The sequence below is a fragment of the Peromyscus eremicus genome, chromosome 4, assembly GCF_949786415.1.
Source record: "Peromyscus eremicus chromosome 4, PerEre_H2_v1, whole genome shotgun sequence".
In the NCBI taxonomy this organism is placed as follows: domain Eukaryota; kingdom Metazoa; phylum Chordata; class Mammalia; order Rodentia; family Cricetidae; genus Peromyscus; species Peromyscus eremicus.
This window is the reverse complement of record NC_081419.1, coordinates 139546636-139561453: the sequence shown is the minus strand read 5'-3', so window position 1 is coordinate 139561453 and position 14818 is coordinate 139546636. Positions and strand designations below refer to the sequence as shown.

Sequence of the window (14818 nt, the reverse complement as noted above, 5' to 3'; positions counted from 1 at the left end):
CCAGCCACCTCACCCTTGCCAAATTCTCCAGACTCAACTCACTGAACTTGCTTGAATTTAAAAAAAACAAACAAACACTCCCCCACCTTGGCCAGCAGCCTGGGCAGTTGTGAAACCAGATAATGTGGCTCAGATGTTGCAAGCCCCGGGAATTGCCTCTTAGTGACGTGCCATTGTTTTGAGTGGGGGTGAGGAGGGGCCAGGCACCTCCTGTAGCTGACCCGCAGTCCCTCAGATGTCCAGCGGGAGTGGGTGGAGCTCTTTACTCCCTCAGGCCGTGTTCCTCCCACCATCAGAACCAGCAGGTTCAGCTGTAGGAACTGGCTTCTCCACATGGGCGAGTCAGCACACACATGGGCATGGGGTACAGACCCTGATGGTCTGGGGTCTCTACAGAGAGCGTGTGTTAGAGGTCACTGTGGGCCAGTGCTTCAGACGGTTGGGAGGCCGGAACATAGCAGGGCGGTGCCTTCTATTGGAGGGTACACCTGCCATTCAGGACTAGATAACCCACACTAGCCCCAAGATGAAACCCTCAAATATCTCTACATTTGAACTTCTTTGATTGAAATCTCTCAATGTTAAGAAACTCAATTTTTATTTTTATTTTTTTAACAACTGAATGCTGTGAGCCAGAGAAGGTGTATCTGTGGACTCACACGCCCTGAACAGCTCTGGCTGAAATGTAAATATGGAAAACATGAATAGTAAGGTCCCCAAAAGTGTTCATCAGCCTGGTCACCTGATAGGCAGCAAGACCACACCCCTGACAAAGGGTTCTGGGAGAGTCGTGAAATGAGAAGTTTGTGGCATAGTTAAAACAGAAACGGAGGCCGTGGGAACTCAGAGTTGTGGGACGGCCTGACAAACAGAACAGGAAACACTAGGGGATTTATGATGGAGAGAAAAGTCTGTGTCAGAGTCTGACATGCGGGAAACAGAGAGAAGGAATGACCTGAAAAGTAGACGGTCCCCAAGCCAGGCCTGTCACCCCAGCTGCTGGGGAGGCTGATCAGGAGGATCACAAGTTCAAGGTCATCAGAGGCAAATTAGTGAGACTTTATCTCAGAATAAAGATCTAAAACGTGGGCTGGACCTGGGGCTCCCTGCTAAGATTTGCATGACACGTGTTCATTTTTACAGTATGTGTGTAGGGCCTCAAGGACGGGTCAGTTTTCCTTTCCTGGTTGTTAGTCAGGTTAAACCCAGCATCCATGTGGGCTTCTAGGGAGGCCGACTGAGATAGGTTTAAGTCTGGCTGAGGGGGTGGAGGTATCTGCTGCTTATGGCTCTCAGTCTAAATCCTTTGCTGCCTTGGTGGCCTCGATCCATGATCTGGTCCACAGATCAGGCCCTTATTTCTCCTTACTTCCATTGATGAGAAACAAGATACGTGGGCTCACGTGGCTACAAAGGAGCCTGGGAAATGTAGTCTTTACTCTAGGTAGGTCTTTGCGCTGCGGGAAATGTAGTCTTTACTCTAGGTAGGTCTTTGCGCTGCTGAAAACAGATCCTGAGAGGGGAGGGACTCTCAATCCCAGCCACAGTCCTTAATCATTTGTGTTAGTGACGCCCTTGAATCCAGAAGGTCAGCTGAGCTGAGGAAGACAGATGCCAGTGTTCACAGTGCAGAGGGCTGCTAATGGAGCCGACTAAAAAGAAGCCACAGTTGGGCTTGGTGATGCAAGCCTGTAATCCCAGCGCCCAGGATGGATGCCAGAGGATCAGGAGTTCAAGGGCAACCTCTGCTACATATTGAGTTTGAGGCTAACCAGGAAAAGATAAGGGAGGGAGGGATGGACTGAGGAGGCAGGAGGGGAAAGGAGAGAAAGCAAGCTGGCCCGGTACTGCATACCCGCAACCTCCCAACACTAAGGGGTTCAAGGACAGCCTGGCTGGAGCAGAATCTATTTTAAAAAACCCAAAACTGGGGACTGGAGAGATGGCTCACCAGTTAGGAGCACTGGCTGTTCTAGAGGACCAAGGTCCAGTTCCCAGCACTCACATGATGGCTCACAACCATTTGTAACTCCAGTTCCAGGGCATCTAATACGCTCTTCTGACCTCCATGGGCACCAGGCATACCAATGGTACACATTCATGCATGCAAGCAAAACACTCATGTACATAAAATAAAATTAATTTTAAAAGAAAAAGACCCTTTTTGAAAATAACTTATTTTCTGAGACAGAGTCTTGCACAGCCTCCCCCAAATCATTGTTTCCAGGACTGACCTTGAACTTTTGACCTCTCTGCCTCCACCTCCCAAATGCTGGGGTGACAGGTGTGAGCCCCCACACCCGGTTAATGCAGTGCTGTGTGCGTGCAGCACAGGCCTTCCTGCACGCTAGGCGAGACTCTCCTAACTGAGCCGCCCAGCCCACCGTGTTTAGCAAAGGTTTGGTTCTAACTGCAACAGCTGATGTTTGAAACACACAGCTATGTGTCTCTGTTGGGAAAAGTGTCATTTGTGCCACAGCGACAGGTGTCGTGACATGAGGTCCTCACGTCCTCGCCTCAACAAGTTTTTCCTGGGGTCTGGGGTCCCCGGGTCTTTCTGAGAAGCCCTCTGGCCCCGGTTGACAGTTGAGTCTCCCCCAGGCTGTGTGTGCTACCGTGTGGTTCTGTTTGACCGACGTGGCTCACTGAGCCCAGACACCAGCTTATTGTCTGTCACTGGCCCGGTGGTCTTCTGGCGCCACTTCAATTAACTTCACATCCCGCCTCTCGTAAAAGATCAGCAGGCTCACCATTCAGTCATCTTACCCTGCGTCTGCGTCGCCCATGTTTGTGAGAGACAGACAAGGGTTGACGCCAGAGGTGCTGGATTTCAGCAGAATAAATATCCACTAGTTAATGGAAGTTTCTGGATACGGCTCCCATTGAACCAGAGACTTGGATAACCCGTAAGCACCCACGGCCTGTTCATTGTTTTCACATGTTGCTGGTCCCCTTGACCCAGGTGACCAGCAGCAGCCCTGGTTGTACTGATGAACCTAAGCACAAGCATGTCCCCAGCATGAATCCCTGACAAGACCCAGTGGGCTGTGGAGGAGGTGGGGAGATTGGAATGCCGATCTCAGATTTCCAGACACTGCTGTGGGGGATAAAGAGCCTTTTCCAGCACTTTCTACCAGTCAGGTGCCAGCTAAGTCCTTCTCTCTGCATACAGCCATCCGAGTCCAGCAGCTCCCACATGTTCCCATGCCTGCTAGACTTCAGTGGAAATGGTGGTGCACACTCTGCACCCCCACACACACATGTTCTAGAATGTTCCTGGGGAGCCTGGAGTGGGCCATTCATTAGAAGCTTGGGCTCTGTCAGGCTCCCCTTGGGGTGCTGTTTCAGTTAGGGTTTCTATTGCTGTGAAGAGACACCATAACCACAGCAATTCCTATAAAGGAAAACATTTAACTGAGCTGGCAGCTTATAGTTCAGAGGTTCAGTCCATTATCATCATGGCGGGGAGCATGGTGGCATACAGGCAGACATGGTGCTGACTACATCTTGATCAGAAGGCAGCAGGAAGTCAACTGTGACACTGGGAGTATCTTGAGCATAGAACTCAAAACCCGCCCCCACAGTGACACACTTCCTCCAACAACGCCACACCTCCTAATAGTGCCGCTCCCTGTGATCTTCTGGGGACCAATGACATTCAAATGACCACGGGTGCTGTTTGCAGATTGCACTGTGCACCCCAGTTCTCCCCACTCTTCTCACACAGCGTTGGGGAAGCACACTGGCTGAGAACTTAGATTCCATCATTCACTGTGGGTGGCCACCACACTGTCGCCTTGGTGCCCTGATACCTGCAGAGGTCCTCACATGGGCGCCCTGGTCCTGAGCATCCTGACAGTCACCACTACGTGAAGGCAGGCATGTGTGTGCATGTGTGCATATGGCCCTGAAGGGGCTTTGAGTCAGGACACCCACTATGTTACTTTTCCTGTGACTGCCCCTCTCTCCTACCTCCGTGTCCTGCTGTGAGGCCATCAGACTGGGTCCGGCTGCCCGCTGACATCTCTGTTAGGGTCCCCCATGTGACAAACCTGCCATGCCCAGCATGACCCCTCAGTTCGCTGCTCCCCTCCCTGGGGCTCCCCCCAGGCTCTCCCTTGGCGCTTCCAACCTTCCGTTCACTCAGGCCAAGTCCTTAGAGCCATGCTTGATTTCCTGTCCCTCCTATCACAGTCGGTCCCCACCACTCTTCCTAAAACGTGCCCCGAGTCCCTCCACTGTCTTCCTATCCCCTCTTCTCGGGCTGCTCTGTTCCCGTCCTTATCCACAAGATCTGTCTTTCCTGGCCCTTCACCATCCTCCGCCCAGCAAGCAGGGCAGTCCATCAGGACCCCTGTGGCTCCTCTGCACAGACTCCCACCTGCTAAGGATGGAGACCCCCTACAGCTGCCCCGGGGTCCCTAGGAACTGCCCTCCTGGCCAGCTTCTCTTGGCCTCCTCCCTCCCTGTCAGTAGCTCCACGGGAGTTCTTTCCTGCTGCTCGGTCACGGATTGGCACACCTCAGGGCCTTTATACTTCTGGTCCTCCACAGCAGTGGTCCTCCACAGCAGTGGTCCTCCACAGCAGTGGTTGTGACCCCTTTGGGAGTCAAATGACCCTTTCACAGGGGTCACCCAAGACCGTCAGAAAACGCAGGTGTTTACATTACAGTTCATAACAGTAGTAAAACTACAGTTATGAAGTAGCAACGAAAATAATTTGATGGTGGGGGGGGTCACCACCACGTGAGGAACTGTATTAAAGGGTCACAGCCTTAGGAAGGTTGAGACACTAGAGAATCTTCGAAACTCTCTCATGCTTGAGTTTATTTCCCTTGGGTCTGTGGCCCGGTGTCCTCGCCTCAGAGGACCCTTCTGTGAACACCCCAGTCCCCATCTCCTTACTCAGTTTTTTCTCCTTCAGAGCCTGGATACCGCCCAGCAGGGATCTGCTAATGCTGCCCCCCCCCATGTCCACACACACACACACACACACACACACACACACACACACACACACTCACACACTGACACACCCCACCCTGTGCTCCTTGCCCCGGTTCTTGCTTCCTCTAACCCTGGTCCCGGCCCTTTCTCCCACATGGCTTGTTGACTGTATGGTGAGCTCCCTCCTGTCTCCGGGGCCACAGTGGGTGCGTAGATGGGTTCCCGTGCCCCTTCTGTAACCACAGCCCACCCCATCACGTCCCCTCCTCCCGTCTAGACCGCGTCTGCTCTTTCATCTTTCTGCACACACCGGGGAGACTGCTGCTGCCCTGGACACTTCTCTGGCCCTGCTGCAGCTGTCTCAACCTTCACAATGGCAGCCTTTTCTGCCCTTGGCCTCCCTCCTGCCTGTCTGCAGCTGGCTTCCTCTCCCGAGCACAAACACACAGGGACACACTCACGTGCGCACGCGCGCGCACACACACACACACAGCGCCCTTCTTCCCTCGTCCAGCTGCATATCACCCTTGTGCCTGTCCTGACAGCAGAGTTCTCATCTGCCCCCTGGAGTCTGGGCTCTTCCAGCAGTAGAGACCTCCCTGAGGGACTTGCCTCTCAGCATGGGGGTCTGGGCCTTGTCTGGGTCATGCAGTCCCTTGAAGGTCCAGACTGTCCCAGCTTCCTCAAGAGATATGAGGCTGCCCCTGACACACCTGCCTCTTGTATTGAGCTCAATGTCCTTTAACGAGTTAAGCATGGTGGTACACCTGTAATCTCAGCCCATAGGAGGTGGAGGCAGGAGGATCAGGAGTTCAAGCTCTTCCTTGTCTATGTCTTAAGTCTGAGGCTAGCCTGGGCTATGTGAGACCATCTAAAACAACAGAAACGGGCTGGAGAGATGGCTCAGCAGTTAAGAGCACTTACTGCTCTTGCAGAGGACCCAGATTTGGTTCCCAGCATTCACATGGCAGCTCGAAACCATCTGTACTTCCAGTTCCAGGGGATCTGACGCCCTCTTCTGGCCTCCATTTGCACCAGGCACATATGCAGTGCACATACACACATGCAGATATTCACACATACACATAAAACCAATCTTTTTAATCCCCAAATTCCCTTAAACCCCAAGTGTCTGGTCCTTCCTTCAACACCTTTAAGATCTATATAAGTGAGGCACCAGGCCCTCGCTCCAACATTACTTGTGACTAAGCTTCCCCAGAGCCTCAGTTTCCCCTTCTGTACAGCAGTGTTATGACATGGGTAAGTCACCCAGTGCCCATGATATGCACCACCCCAAGGATGGTGTGACCAGGTCCCACAGACTCAGGAGAAAGTTCCTGGGAGGGAGAAGACATGGGGCCTGGGATGTGATTGTTCTGTTAGTAAAGTGCTTGCCACTGAAGCCTGAGGACCTGAGTTTCGGCCCTGGGTCCTGTATAAAAAGCCAGGCGTGGAGCACGTGCCTCTCATGAGCCCTGGAGAGACGGACGGGAGAATCCTTGGGGCTCACTGGCCAGCCGGCCTAGTCATTGGGGGCTTCAGGCTCTGTGAGGGAGGTGTCAAATACTAAGGTAGAGGTGAGCGAGATGGCTCAGCAGGTGAAGGTGCTTGCTGCCAAGCCTGCTGTGGTGACCGGAGTTTGATCCTCAGGACCCACACCAGGGGAGAGGACCAACTCCCACAAGTTGTCCTCTGGTCTTCACACATATGTGTGTGCCATGGCACACACAGATAAATAAATATTAAAAAAAAATGTTGCCAACAGTTGGAGGAGAAAGCTGGATGATTGAGGGAAAAGTGGAGGAAGCGGGTGTGACTTCCTCAGTTCCCTGAGCGCTAGGTGTATGGTGTAGGTGGTCGAGGTGGTGTATAGGCGGTTGAGGTGTCCGCCTGAGCCCTGACAGGGTCCCTCAGCCATGCCAAGGTTTCCTAGCATTGTAGAGAAGAAGTGTCACAGCCCAGGAGATTAAAACAAGAGATGTTTCTCCTCTGATGGTTCTGGAAGCCAGATGTCCCAAATCAAGTGTCCCCAGGGTCAGGCTCTGACGCTCCAAGGGACTTCTGTTCCCATCTCCTCTGCTGTCCATATCCCAGAGCTTTGGGGCTGGTGGAACATTCTCTGTCCCTGTCTTCTCATGGCTCCCAGCTCCAGGTATCTCTGTCCAGACTCCCCAGTTGAAGGGCACTCACCTGGAGTGTAGGGTTCAGATAAGGTCACTGTGCAGGTACCAGGGTTAAGAGTGGGTACCAAAGATGAGAGCAGGTATAAGAGATAAGAACAGGTACCAGGGATGAGAACAGGTATCAGGGATGAGAGCGGGTACCAGGGATAAGAAGGGGTACCAGGGATGAGAGGGGATATTAGGGATGCAAGTGAGTACCGGGGTTGAGAGCAGGTATCTGGAGAGACACAGTATGGCTCACATGCAGGCTGCTGTCCTCCCTTCCAGAGCCACCCTCAGGCCTGACTGCAGTGGAGGTGGGACAGAAGAAGAAAGGCTTCAGTGCCCACCGCCTACTACCTCTACGTTTTGTTCGGTGTTTGAGACAAGGGCTTATATAGCCTTGAACTTGCAAAGTGCCTACTACTACCTCCCCAGTACTGGGATCATAGCTGTGTGTCTCCATGCCTGCCCACTGGGTTTTAACTCTGCAAACACAAGGCTAACTTAAACCAAGCACACCCCGGGGAGAGATTAGGCCACAGGCCATCTATTTGAGTCTTTTTCTCAAGGAAGCACAGCACCCCCTATGGGTCAAATCCATAAAAGCGTTTCTGGCAGTGATGAAGGATGCTGGCTTTGTCCTGTAGCAAGGGACATTAACGGTTGTTCTGCAGTCCGCATGGCTCCTACACTTCCCAACAAGTCATTCATCTGCGTGGATTATTTTATGCTTATTGTTCTGATTCTTGAACCTGAGTCTATTTTGTATATGAATAAGAAAGAGTTGATTTTTTTTTTGGCAGCTTTTTAATATGCTCCAGGTTTCCCAGCGTTAGATGTGACAGGATAGGATGTTATAATTGAATGCAAAACTTTTCCAAGAGTTATTCCTTATTTCTGAAAATCCTGTCCCTGATGGCAGTGGCAGCCAGTATTTGAATTGCAAATGCCACGCGCCCACCAGCCTGCACTGGGAATCTGTCTCTACGGTGGCACCTGACTGCCGCCCCGTGTCTCCTTGACGGATGTGCTGGAGAAGTTTCCTATTGAAACCTCCCTTTGCTATCAATCTCCCAGCTTTATTTTTCTCGAAGATTGCTGTTGTAGTGTTCTTTCAGTCTTGGGAGGTGACCGGCATAGGAAATTTTTTCAACTGTGCATTCTTTGGGGGAGCTTACGAACTGGTTATTACAGGAAAGGGCCATTGGTGAGATGCCCCTGAGGGCAGCTTTGAGGGGTCCAGTTAGTGTCACAGTCCTGAGGCGATGTGAATTGCCTGGAGTTGATGGACCCTCCAGTCTTGCTGTAAAGGCTCCTGTGGATTCTCTACCCCTCCTCTGTCCCATCCTTCTGCACAAGTCTGCCCGTGAGAGGACAGAGGCTGAGGCCGACTTGGTAGTGAAAGCGTCTGCTTTGCAAACAGGACACGGGTCAGATCCCCAACACCTTGGTAAAAGTCAGGGATCGTGAGCCGCTGTAGATGAGATGCCAAGAGGAGAAGATGAGGTCTGTGGGGCAAGCTGGTAGAACTGGGGAATTCTGGGTCCATGTGAGAGACACTGCCTCAATATGTAAGGTGAAGAGCGATCGAGGAAGACATTTGATATCACCTGTGCTCACACACACATACATCCCACAGGAATGCACACACACACATACACACACACACACACACACACACACATACATCCCACAGGAATGCACACACACACACACACACACACACACACACATATATTCCACAGGAATGCACACACACATACACACATACATCCCACAGGAATGCACACACACACATACACACACACATATACATCCCACAGGAATGCACACACACACACACATACATCCCACAGGAATGCACACACACATACACACACACACATACATCCCACAGGAATGCACACACACACACACACACACCCCACAGGAATGCACACACACACATACACACACACACACACTCCCTATAGGAATGCACACACACACACATACATCCCACAGGAATGCACACACACACATACATCCCACAGGATTGCACACACACACACACACACACACACACCCCACAGGAATGCACACACACACACACACACACCCCCCACAGGAATGCACACACACACATACATACACCACAGGAATGCATACACACACACACCACAGGTATGCATACACACACCACAGGAATGCATACACACACACACATATACCACACACACACATACATCCCACAGGAATGCACACACACACACACACACACACACACACCAGGAATGCACACACACACACACCCCACAGGAATGCACACACACACATACATCCCACAGGATTGCACACACACACACACACACACACCCCACAGGAATGCACACACACACACACACACACCCCACAGGAATGCACACACACACCCCCCCCACAGGAATGCACACACACACATACATACACCACAGGAATGCATACACACAGACACACACACAGACACACACACACACACTACAGGAATGCATACACACACCACAGGAATGCATACATACATAAACACATACACACATACACACACACACACACCCCACAGGAATGCATACACACACACACACCACAGGAATGCATACACACATACATACACACACACACACACACACACACCACAGGTATGCATACACACACCACAGGAATGCATACACACACACACACACCACACAGGCATGCATACACACATTAAAAGGAAAGGAGCTTAAAAGGACTGACAGCTCGTTTGGGAGAGTACTCACCTTGCATGCAGGAAGCCCTGGGTTCGATCCCCAGCACTGCATAAAGATGTGGTGGTACACACCATCATCCCCACACTGTATAAAGCTGTGGTGGTACACACCATCATCCCCACACTGTATAAAGCTGTGGTGGTACACACCATCATCCCCACACTGTATAAAGGTGTGGTGGTACACACCATCACCCCGCACTGTATAAAGCTGTGGTGGTACACACCATCACCCCGCACTGTGTAAAGGTGTGGTGGTACACACCATCATCCCCACACTGCATAAAGGTGTGGTGGTACACACCATCATCCCTGCACTCAGAAAGCTGAGGGGGGATTGAGAGGTCAAGGCCAGTTTCTCCTGATCATGACTCAGCAGGCCAGAGCCTCTCCCTGATGCTAGGAAACTCCCTCCCAGCTAACTCGGTTTGTGAGGAATGAATGGGTCCTGTCATTTGCTCCAGCTGCCTGAGTCCTGCAGGGGAAGCTGAAGCCTGCATTCAGTTAGAAACAAGCAACCCCCTTTAGGTCCCCTGCACCTCAGTCCAGCCTTGGCCTGATACCCTGGGGTCATCCACAACCCACCCTGTCTCCATAGCAACAGCCCCACTAGGTAGGAAAAAAGGAGCCCAGGAGGTGAACTCAGCCCTGGTAAACTGCCTGGCCCTTCTTTCCCAGTGATTAGCCAAGCACCCCTGCTCCCCAAAGAGGGCAACAGAGGATGCCTTGAAAAATGGCACGCTGATTAAAGCCTCCCCCGGCTGTTCTGACTTCTTCAGATAAACCCCCAGCTTCTTCTCTGGTGGGCCTGCCTGTTCACATCTCCTGCCTCTCACTCTAAAATCCTGATCATGCTTAGCGCCCCCCCACCCCACCCCCACCCCAGCCCTGGCTGCTGGTTTTCAAGCGTGCTACGGTGATCCCTGCCCTGGGACCTTTGCACCTGAGCCTCTGTCTAAAGCACAGCTCACACACCCAGCCGTTGAGAACTTTCCAGATCCACCCACTCTCCTCAGGGGAGTCATCAGCACTCACTATCCAGGCCCAGTGTACGAAGATGAATACTTGAGTGCATGCCGGGCGGGGAAAGAAAACAGACGTCCACCACAGGAACCTAGTGATGGTCTGGGGTTGAGGATGGGGCTCAGTCAGGAGCTGTGTAGAAGGCTCTGGATTCAGCCCTCAGCACCACATAAACCAGGCGTGCTGGCACATGCCTATAATCCCAGCATTCAGAAGGTAGGGGCAGGAGGATCAGGAGTTCCAGGTCATTCTTACATACATAGCTATTTCCACGCCAGACTGGCTTACCAGGGACCCCGTGTCAAAAGGATGGGGGGAGGTAGGCAGCAGAGGCCTCTTTAAGTGGGGGGGGGGGGTATGCTTTCTGCATCCTCTACCCGCACTCCCGTACCCACTGCTCCTTGGAACAGAATCATCCCCCATCTTTCTCTTTGCCTCCACTCATCTCTCATTTCAGAACGCTCCCGTGTTGGCATCCGGAATGTAACCAAGTTGATTTAAGTTGATTTACCCTGCACTCTGGCAGCTCACCAGCCAAACACAGAGTGAGCCACACAGTAACCTTGAGTGAAGGAGAGTTGGTTGCAGTTCTCAGACGAGCTTGGCCCAGCCTGAGACTGGGGCTCGGGGTTTATTTAACATACTTCCATCTCTGCCTTCACAGCCCAGATGGTTTGTTTGCCAAAAACCTGAAGACTTCAGGCCTGTGGCATGTCACTGTGATAGTTACAGCAGCCTGGACTTTTCAAAGGCCGCCTTCTCTTTTAGCTGTTCCCAGGAACCCCAGCTCCCCCAGCTTGGTGGGATTGTCTCTGTTGCTCAGACCAGATGCCTCACCACCCTCCCCCCCCCTCCCCCGGAACCCAGTGACAGCAGGTCAAAATTGCCCACCACAGGTGCCAGGGGTGAGACCCGAACTCCTGGGCCTGCTCACCTTCTGTTTGTTATGTGTTAAAATACAGGTAAAGCCATTATCCAAAATGGCTCCCATAGGAAGTAGATGAATGGGGAGGTGTACCTGCATCCTGTAATGGCATAATCAGAAGTCACATGCATCTGTATGCCGCTTTAACTTGTGGAAGGAAGAAAATGCTCAGAGTCACAACGGAAGTCAGTTACACCAAACTGTCTTGTAAACGTGTGTACCTCCCTCCCCACGTGTCCGTGCCGTATCACCGAGGGTGGGCAGCTCTGGGACCAGGGGTGATACTTTAAATGTCTGCAATGACTGATAGGTAGATGTTCCCGATTTCACTGGTGATCGAGTCCCAGGCCCTGTCACTGGAGTGTGTAGCTTCCCCCAGGATTGTGGGGAACGCTAGTTAGAGGTTAAAGAAAATAAACAAACACGAATTCTCCCTCCCAAGTTCACAGACTGCCTGAATTCTGGCTCCAGACAGCAGATGAGAAACTTCCTGGAGCTAGAGAGGTGACTCTGTGGTGTGGAGGCGGGCCTGGGTTCAGTTCCCAGAACCCAAGGCAGGCCTGTAAGGCCAGCTCCAGAAGGTCTGACCTCCACCCCACAAGCATAACACTCGTACATACATACATACATATATATATATATACACACATACATATACATATACACATACATACATGCACATACATTCATATATACATACCACATATATATACATATGCACATACATACAAATACACATACATGCACACACATATACACACACCTATATACACACACACACACACACATACATACACAAATAAAATAAAATCCTGTTGTTGTTGTTTTTTTATTTTGAGAGAAAAGAAACCCTTCACCTGCCTGCAATGTCACACACTGGTAATCTCTTGGGAGGCTAAAAGAGGAGTATTTGAATTTGGAGTTTGCCTGGGCTGTATAATAAGTCTTGTCTCACAGAGAAGAACTCTCCTTAGAATAATATTAAACCTATTAAACCCCATGGCCAACACATGCCACTAGACTGCTTAGCAGCTGCAGACCCCCCTCTACCCCTTTCCTTCCCCTTGAACCCGGTCCCTGTGTCTCACCCGCCTCATGTCCAGGATGACCAGCACCTCCGCATCGCCACGCCTGGCCTCCTTATTTGCCCCTGCCCAGGCTGCTCCTGCCACAGTGCCCCGTTAGATTCAGCGACCACACCACACGATCAAGGCAAAAGGCAGGCTGGAAGCCCCCGCAGGCCCCTTGTGGGCCAGTGCCCGCAGGCCTCCAGTCTGGCGTCTGTGGAGTCTCTCGCTGACTCTGCTGCCCAGCCCCACACCCAGAGGTTTGTTGAGGGCTTTCTCACAGGGTTGTCGTCTAGACACAGGATACAGAAAAAAGAGGAAACAAGAACCCTCTCCCTGACTCTTGAGCTGACTCTGAGATCAGTCACAAAAAAAAAAAAAAAAGATTTGTCAGTTGCTGCTGACAATACTGTAGCCTTAAGTTTTCTCAGGTCCCACCCAGCCCCGAGGTCCCGAGTTCCTCCGGTCCGCCTGGCCCCACATTCCCTCAGCCGCTTATAAAATAATCAGTCAGAGGCTTATATGAATTACCAATTGTATGGCCTGTGGCAGGCTTCTTGCTAGCTAGCTCTTACAACAACCCATTTCTATTCATCTGTAAGTTGCCACGTGGCCGTGGCGTTACCGGTCTGCTGGCATCTTGCTGCTCCTTCTGCAGCAGCTGGTGTCCTCTTTCGTCTACACAATACATGAAGGAACTAAGTCGGGAAGGAGAGGCCACTCGGGCACGACCCAACAAACTTCCGGCACAGATGAAGAATCGTCCCAAAGTATCTACGGTAGAGAAGGTCTTCCCAGAAACGCCAGGGCGCAGGTCCTGGGGCAGCCTAGGGCACTGCTAGGCTGGAGCAGGCCTGGCTGAGGGAAGAACTGGAGAGACGAGATTGGTAACAGGTAGGGGACAGTCACACGGGAGTCTGCAGGGCTGTCAAGGGTTGTGCACAGTGTGGTGGAACTACATTGGTGGCCCTGTGGCCACCATGGAGGAGGGACTGTAGGTTGGAGGGAGGAGGGCTAAGGAGGGGACACCAGCCACCTCCAGACAGAGAAGCTGATGATGGGATGGCAGGGAGGGTTCCAGCCTGGACCTGTGCCGTAGACAGAGCTGCCAGGCTTCGGGGACATGGGGACATGGAGCTCCAAGGTATGGCCCTTCTGACCACAGCGCTGGGTGAGTGACTGGATGGGGACAGATGGGAAGCCATACTGAAACACCTGCTTAGTGTCAAATGAGCAGACTTGGAGGGAAGTGAGCGTGCATCAGGCCAGAGGGTCTGTAAAACCAGCAAAGCATGTGCTGAGGCAGTGGCAGCTGCAGCCAGAAGCTGCTGTGTGGGGTGACAGCCACATTCTGTTCCCCAGGGTCCTTGCGTGTGAAGCCGAGCAGTTTGGTTTGGGCGGGCTGGACTTTTCCTTGTTCCACCTCATCTGTCACTGACCTTCCCAATTCCCCAGGGGAGTGTCGTTTATTGTCATTGGCTGGGCTCCTCCATCACCGGTCTCTGCTCACAGATGTGTGTCTCTCTCTGGGCAGGCGGCCCGAACAGTCCTTCCCTGTCCCGGCTGTCTCTAGGCAGAGACCAGTCACATCTAGTTTCAGACAAACGTTTTCAGTTATTCAAAGGGAAGTGTTCAGCCCCTCCTTACAGAAGAGTGGGGACCCTGATTTCCTCGGTGCTCTTGGTCACACTGGTGACTGTCCCATTGCGTAGGTGCCGTTGCCAAGGCCGACTGGAGAGCTCTTGCCTGAGGCCAGCTGGGCCTCCATGCTCTGAGTGGAGACCGCGCCCTCCAGACTCTCGGGCCACACCACTCTTGACTGTGGGTCGGAGGATGGATGTGTTTGTTGTCCCCTAGCCTCTGGTACCAATGCCAGGAGCATGTGTGACAAACAAAACTTCAGCGGTGTCCCCAGAGAGGTAGAGTC

At 52.2% G+C, this 14818-nt stretch overlaps 1 protein-coding gene across 2 annotated transcripts in view; it reads left to right on the top strand.

The window, feature by feature from the left end:
* Sulf2 (sulfatase 2) overlaps positions 1-14818 on the top strand; it is an 85926-nt gene that overhangs the window by 39810 nt on the left and 31298 nt on the right. The gene's annotated exons all lie outside the window — the stretch shown is intronic.